Below are 7,795 nucleotides of genomic sequence, written 5' to 3'. Positions count from 1 at the left end.
AAACACTCTGAAATATATAGGGTAACCTCAAGACAAAGAGCCGAAAATTCAAACTGAGTCCTGAGATCAACACTAAGTGTCGACAGAATTGATGACCAAAAGGTTTTATCACATTTGGAAAGCTACACTGTAAGCACCTGGGTTTCTACTGCATGCAAAAACATACTTAAGATGCCTTTGAGAGAAGAGAGAGTTGTGTTGCACATTAATCAAGTTTAAAGTGCAAACAAAGTATGAAAGGATGTGAGGGCCAGAGTTTGTGGGCTTAAAAACATTCAAAACGATTCAAGCAACAATGTTCAAGGTTACTGATTATGTTTCACTTTGCACTGAAAAAGGTAGGCAAGCTCTAGAAGCCTTTAATTTTTTGCTAGATATGGTGCAAACTTTTTATGCGTTAATTAATCCAATCAAAATTTGAGTATCAAATTCAACATTGTTCTGAATTTTCAGCACTTAACCTGAAATGAGTGGCTAATAGCCAATAGGCACTCTGAACAAACAGAATGAACTGATTAGATAACTTCATGTAGACATCAAACAAATTCCAACTTAGGCTAATAACCTAAATGAGTAATAAAACTCAATTTTCAATATTTACCTTTGGAAGGAATATGGTTAGTACAGTGGAGCCTCAATTTAATGAACCTCTATATGATGAGGTCCTCAGTATAACGAATGATTTTCATGGCCCCAGTAATAGTAGACTATACGGAAAAGAACCTTGATACAACGAAACCCTGTTATAGTGAACATGCTTTGCCAATTCCTTGGCACTTCATTATATCAAAGTTCCACTGTAGTTTGACATTACTATAGCAAATTGTCTTGAAATTTGTAGCAGTCATCGATGAAACAGGGTTTACATGTACCTTAATATAATGTATATATAAAATAACAGATGACGAGCTGATCAAATGTAGATTTGACTTGACATTTTATTACTATTTGGTTTCGTACAACACAACTTGTGTGCAGTACTCATCAGATAAAATTGCCAAATGGGAATTTACATCATTACACTGATTTGAATACACAAGCAACCATCGGAAATGTGATAGCTAAAATAAGTGAATGCTTTTACAAAACAAAGGAAAGTTGGAAATTACAAATAAACTCTATTATTATTGAAATACAAGAGAAGATGTAAAATTTAAAATTTAAAATTTAACATTTAACATTTTTTAGGAGAAATTTGTTTGCATGTCTACATGAAGTTATCTAATCAGTTCATTCTGTTTGTTCAGAGAGGCTAACTCAGGTTTATAAATAATAAAGTACTTCTCCCAGAGGCGTAGGTTACATCGATTTGAAGTGGGGTTATATTGGGCAGCATCCAAGTGACTTTGACAATAAATCAAAGTTCAAAGTCACTTGAAAGATTTTAGAGCAAGCTGCCCCATATAACCCCACTTCAAATTGATGTAACCCATGCCTCTGTGAGAAGTACCTTTGTAAACCTGAGTTAGCCTCGCTGAATAAATGGAATGAACTGATAACTTCATGTAGACACGTAAACAAATTCTTCCTGAAAAAATGCTTAATTTTAACTTTTAAAGCTTCTGTTGTTACACAATAGTAACAGTGTTTATAAATCTATAATTTCCAACTTTCCTTTTTTTTTTGTAAAAGCATTCACTTATTGTAGCTATCATATTTCCAACAGTTGCGTGTGTATTTCAAATCAGTGTAATGATGTAAATTCGCATTTGGCAATTTTATCTCATGAGTGCTGCACACAAATTGTATACTACAAACTAAATAGTAATAAAATGTCAAGTCAGATCTACAGTTGCTCAGTTCATCATCTGTTATAATCACGCTGTAGTTTACTACTGAGCACTCTGAAAACAGATCTGCAAATCACCTTGTTTATATGTAAAATATATAGAGACTGACTGGTGAAATGCTAAAATTTGCTTGCCAATATAATTTTTCAGAAGCTCTTACAAAAATAAATCTTAAAAAGTCTCCATAACCCCTAAATAGTCATAAATACATACATCTATCTTGTAAGCCAGAGTTCTTCCTCACAGGTTTTCCTTTTTTTTTCTTCAAGTAAGGATGTCAGGGATTATACATACATGTAAGGCATTACCAATTTTACTTCATCCTATGATTAAAATACAATACGCATAAAAGGTTAGTTAAGTTTATGTGTAAATCCATACTGGGAAACCTCAAATCAACCTTGCAGTACTAAGGAAAATATCATAATAAATCAATCAGTAAATTTTACACAATAGTTTGATTTAATGGTTTTATTCAATATCATTCCCATCGCTGTCCCTTTTGAAATCAAGGTTACATTAACTTCCAATGTACAGCTTCTGCTTGATAAAGAAACATTTACAACCAGAGGCAATTCCATACATCTTAAGCAAACTTTACAACTGAAGTTTACCCTGGAAACTTAAGCTTAACTCACTCGTACATACAAGACAACCCGGGAAGACAACAATGGCTTACGTTTTACCTGTTGTTGTTGACTCGTACCTCCGTACGTATCGATGTTTTCACCAGCTGTATGCCACCAAAAACTGCTTGAAATCGTGCACAGAGAAGAAGTGAAGGTAAACTGAATTTTGTTCGCCAAAGTAGAGCTTTTAAACAGTGAAAAAGGACCAAGAGATCGATGCAAGCTTCAACATTTCACACCTTTCAAAAAGGACGCCAAAAAATGGCGCGACAACCGAGAAAACATGGTATCTAATGTGGAAAACCGCTGATCCGTGCTTGTTGAAGGTCGGACACTCAATGCTGATGTATCTCGTTTCTCTCATTTCGTTACAAGTCGCTTCGAAACACATTTAACGTCAATTTCGTTTTAAAAGTAACCTCGGGGAAAAATTCTGATTGAAGTGTTTTCGTCGTCGTAACGCGTTTTGCGATTTCTTGTTCAAACGTAATGCAATGTTGATATGATGGCAGGGAGTCGACTGAGGAAGCTATTGGGCCGTTATTTAGGAGTTTCGTTGCCCTGCGGGCTCCGGAGTTAAACTCATCCCACAGAGAAAAGATATTTGTCTGAAGGTCTCGGGACTTTCTCCCCTGAATACACCAAAACTTCTCCGAAACGAGCTTGATTCCTCTTACTAACCAAACTTTGCGCAGCTTTACGTGTCTCCAGTCAGTTTAACTTTGCGGAACTTTACGTATCCCGTAGTGTCCAATTTGTGGTTTCGTGCTGTGCAGCACTTAACCACTTCAGACGAGACGGGTCACACAAAGAGAAATCGCTTTGTAGTGATTATCCCGAAAACGTCGGTCAAAACCGAATGACGGGAATTCGAAGTTACAACAAAGTGTGTAAATTTCTTGACTCAAGCGAAACACATGCGCTGCGCCGACAACATGAACCAAAAAAGTACAATTGTTCTGGTCAACGAACGAATATACGGTCGTGCTCCTCCCGTATGCCCATTTTCGATAAGAATTTTCCAGGTCCACGTCACGGTTGTACACGCCATGAATACTCTAGAATTCTATAGCTTTGGCGTCAAGATCACGTATTCGAGGATAAACGTATACACGCGCAGATCGCACATACTTTGAATTCATAGTCTAAATTTTGTTTCCAGGAGAATGCTATGCACCCGGACTGTTACCTTCTTTTATAAAGTTCTTTTTACAAAGGGTTCGCCATCATACTCTAGGAGTACGACAGATGTGTGGTATATTTTAACGAAAATCCTCGAACGATTATGAACGGAGCGTATTCCACCATATTCGACACGAATATTCCAGGTGTACGTCACGTGTTGTGTGCGGCTTGAATACTCTAGGATTCTATTCCGTCACAATCACATATCCGAGTCTAGAATACTCTAGAATATTTTAGCTTTCACGCAGTGCTTCGGCTCGATTTCCCGGGACTTGGGGGATATTTTGATGTCCCGGACACTGTAAACAATCTGCTGATGTGGCTTGGTTCCCGGTGAAATGGACACAGCAAAACTTTTTGAACTTTCACTTTCTAGCTTCTGGGCCCAAATATAGCCCCAGTTCACTTTAAGAATGAAAGAGTAGCCGAGACCGCGTTACGCGCATCGTGATTTTGACAAAATTCGGCTTGATTTCCTCCAACTTGAACGATATTTTCCAGTCCCGAGGAGTCTAAACTAACTCCTGATGGCCTTGGTTTGCAGTGAAATGAACACAGCAAAACTTTTTGAACTTTCACTTTCTAGCTTCTCGGCCGAAATATAGCGCTAGTTCACTTTAAGAATGAAAGAGTAGCCGAGACCGCCTTACGCGCATCGTGATTTTGACAAACTTCGGCTCGATTTCCCCGAACTTGGGCGATATTTTCCAGTCCCGAGGAGTCTAAACTAACTCCTGATGGCCTTTGTCTGCAGTGAAATGAACACAAAAAACACTTTTTGAAGGCTTATTTTCGAGCCTCTGGGATGAAATATAGCCCCACTTCACTTTAAGACTGAAAGAGTAGGCGAGACCGCCTTACGCGCATCGTGATTTTGAGCAACTTCCGCTCGATTTTCTAGAATTTTGGCGATATTTTCAAGTCCCGGGGACTCTAAACTAACTCCTGATGGCCTTGGTTTACAGTGAAATGGACGCAGGAAAACTTTTTTAACGCTCAGTTTCGAGCTTCTGGGCCGAAATACAACCGTACTTCACTTTAAGACTGAAATAGAATCCAAGACCGCCTTACGAGCATCGTGATTTTGACCAAGTTCCGTTCGATTTCCCGGAACTTCGGGGATATTTTCCAGTCCCGGGGACTCTAAACTAGCTGCTGATGGCCTTGGTTTGCAGTGAAATGGACACAGCACATTTTTTTGAACGCCCACTTTCGAGCTTCTCGGCCGAAATATAGCCCTACTTCACTTTAAGACTGAAAGAGTAGCCGAGACCGCCTTACGCCCATCGTAATTTTGACCAACTTCGGCTCGATTTCCCGGAACTTGGGGGATATTTTCCAGTCCCGCGGACTCTAAAGTAACCCCTGATGGCCTTGCTCTGGAGTGAAATGGACACAGCACAACTTTTTGAACGTTCACTTTCCACCTTCTGGGCGGAAATATTGCCCCAGTTCACTTTAAGAATGAAAGAGTAACCGGGACCGCCTTACGCGCATCGTGATTTTGACCAACTTTGGCTCAATTTCCCGGGAAATGGGGGATATTTTCCGGTACCGGGGACTCTAAACTAACTCCTGATTGCCTTGGTTTGGAGTGAAATGGACACAGCACAACTTTTTGAACGCTCACGTTTGAGCTTCTGGGCCGAAGCATAGCCCTACTTCACTTTAAGACTGAAAGACTAGCCGAGACCGCCTTACGCGCATCGTGATTTTGGGCTAGTTCGGCTCGATTTCCCGGAACTTGGGAGATAATTCCCAGTCCCGGGCACTCTAAACTAACTCCTGATGGCCTTGGTTTTCAGTGAAATGGACACAGCCAAACTCTTTGAACGTTCACTTTCGAGCTTCTGGGCCGAAATATAGCCCCACTTCACTTTAAGACTGAAAGAGTAGCCGGGACCGCCTTACGCGCATGGTAATTTTGTCGAACTTCGGCTTGATTTCCTGGGACTTGGGGGATATTTTCCAGTCCCCTAAGCTCTAAACTAACTCCTGAATGCCTTGGTTTTTAGTGAAATGGACACAGGTAAAAGGGGCGCACGCTAGGTTTCCAGGTTGTAGGCCGAAATATAGCCCCACTCTATTTTAAGACTGAAAGTGTACACGAAACCGCCTTAAGCGCATCGAAATTTTTAGCCACTATGGCTGGATCTGCCAAAACTTGGCGGATATTTTCCAGTCCCGGGGACTCTATCCTAACTCTTGATGGCCTAAGTCTTCAGTCAAATGGTCACAGGCAACAGGAGCGCACGCTCGGTGTCGAGCTTCTAGGCCGAAATGTAGCCCCAGTTCATTTTAAGACTGAAAGAGAAAACGAAACTGCCGTACGGTTATCGTAATTTTAAGAAAGGATGGCTCAATTTGCCGAAACTTGGAGGATAGCTTCCAGTCTCGAGGATTCTAAACTATCTCCTGATGGACTTAGTTCTTAGTGAAATGAACACAGGTAAAATGAGAGCCCGCTCGGTGTCGAGCTTGTAGAACCGAAATATAGCCCCACCTCATTTTAAGACTGAAAGAGTAGCCGAGACCGCCTTACGCGCATCGTGATTTTCAGCAACTTTGGCTCGATCTGCCAGAATTTGGGAAATATTTTCCAGTCCCAAGGACTGTAAACTAACTCCTGATGGCCTAAGATGTCAGTGAAATGGACACAGGTAAAATTAGCGCACGCCCGGTCTCGAGCTTCTAGGTCGAAATATAGCGCCCCTTAATTTTAAGACTGAAAGAGTAGCCGAGACCGCCTTACGCGCATCGTGATTTTGGGCCACTTTTGCTCGATTTCCCGCAAGTTGGCGAATAATTTAAAGTCCCGGGGACGCTAAACTAACTCCCGATGACCTTGGTTTGCAGTTTAATGAACACAGCAAAACATTCTGAACGCTCACCTTCGAGCTTCAGGGCCGAAATATAGCCCTACTTAAATTTAAGACTGAAAGAATAGCCGAGAGCCCGTTACGCGCATCGTAATTTTCATCAACTTCGGCACCATTTCCTGGAACTTGGAGAATAGTTTCCAGTCCCGGGGACTCTATACTAACTCCTGAAGGCCTTGGTTTGCAGTGAAATGGACACAGCAAAACTTTTTGAACGCTCACTTTCGAGCTTGTGGGCCTAAATATAGCCACACTTCACTTTAAGACTGAAACAGTAGCCGAGACCGCGTTACGCGCATCATGATTTTGATCAACTTCTGCTCGCTTTCCTGGAACTTGGGGAATATTTTCCAGTCCCGGGGACTCTAAACTAACTCCTGATGGCCATGGTTTCCAGTGAAATTCAGACAGCACAAGTTTTTGAACGCACACTTTCGAGCTTCTAGGCCGAAATATAGTCCCAAATCACTTACGACTTAAAGAGTAGCCGAGACCGGCGTGCGCGCATCGTGATTTTGACCAAGTTCGGGTCGATATTCTGGAACTTGGGGGATATTTTCCAGTCCCAGGGACTCTAAACTAACTCTTGATGGCCTTGGTTTGCAGTGAAATGGAGACAGCAAAACTTTTTGAACGCTCACCTTCAAGCTCCTGGGCCGAAATATAGCCCACTTTACATTAATACTGAAAAAGTAGCCGAAACGCCTTACGCGCATCGTGATTTTGACAAACTTCGGGCGGATTTCCCGGAACTTGGGGGATATCTTCCAGTTTCTTGGATGCTAAACTACGTGCCGATGGCCTTGTTTTGCAGTGAAATGGACACAGCAAAGGTTTTTGAATGCTCACTTTCCAGGTTGTGGGCCGAAATATAGCCATACTTCACTTTAAGACTGAAAATGTAGCCGACACCACGTTTCGCGCATCGTGATTTTGATCAACTTCGGCTCGATTTCCCGGAACTTGCGAAATATTTTCCAGTCTCGGAGACTCTAAACTAACTCGTGCTGATCTTGGTTTGCAGTGAAACGGAAAACGAAAAAGGTTTTGAACGCATACTTTCGAGCTTCTGGACCGAAATAGAAGCCCACTTCACTTAAAGACTGAAAGAGTAGCCGAGACCGCCTTACGTGCATCGTGATTTTGAGCAACTTCGGCTTGATTTGCCGGAACTAAGGGGATATATTCCAGTTCTGAGGACTCTAAACTAATTGCTGATGGCCTTGGTTTGCAGTAAAATGGAGACAGCAAAACTTTTTGAACGCTCACCTTCAAGCTCCTGGGCCGAAATATAGCCCACTTTACATTAATA

At 41.5% G+C, this 7,795-nt stretch overlaps 1 long non-coding RNA gene across 1 annotated transcript; it reads right to left on the bottom strand.

Moving 5' to 3' along the window:
• Positions 1 to 2,037: 2,037 nt before the first annotated feature.
• LOC149096716 (uncharacterized) lies at positions 2,038 to 2,834 on the bottom strand. Its single transcript, XR_016204288.1, has 2 exons — positions 2,477 to 2,834; positions 2,038 to 2,113 (listed from the first exon to the last, which is right to left on the bottom strand). It is a non-coding gene; the product is annotated as an uncharacterized LOC149096716 (long non-coding RNA).
• Positions 2,835 to 7,795: the final 4,961 nt, after the last annotated feature.

This window comes from Orbicella faveolata, unplaced genomic scaffold (genome assembly GCF_042242905.1).
Source record: "Orbicella faveolata isolate gen_17 unplaced genomic scaffold, um_ofav_v1 contig_47, whole genome shotgun sequence".
NCBI classification, from domain to species: Eukaryota; Metazoa; Cnidaria; class Anthozoa; order Scleractinia; family Merulinidae; genus Orbicella; species Orbicella faveolata.
The sequence above is the reverse complement of the archived record's forward strand: the minus strand, read 5'-3'. Positions and strand labels throughout refer to the sequence as shown.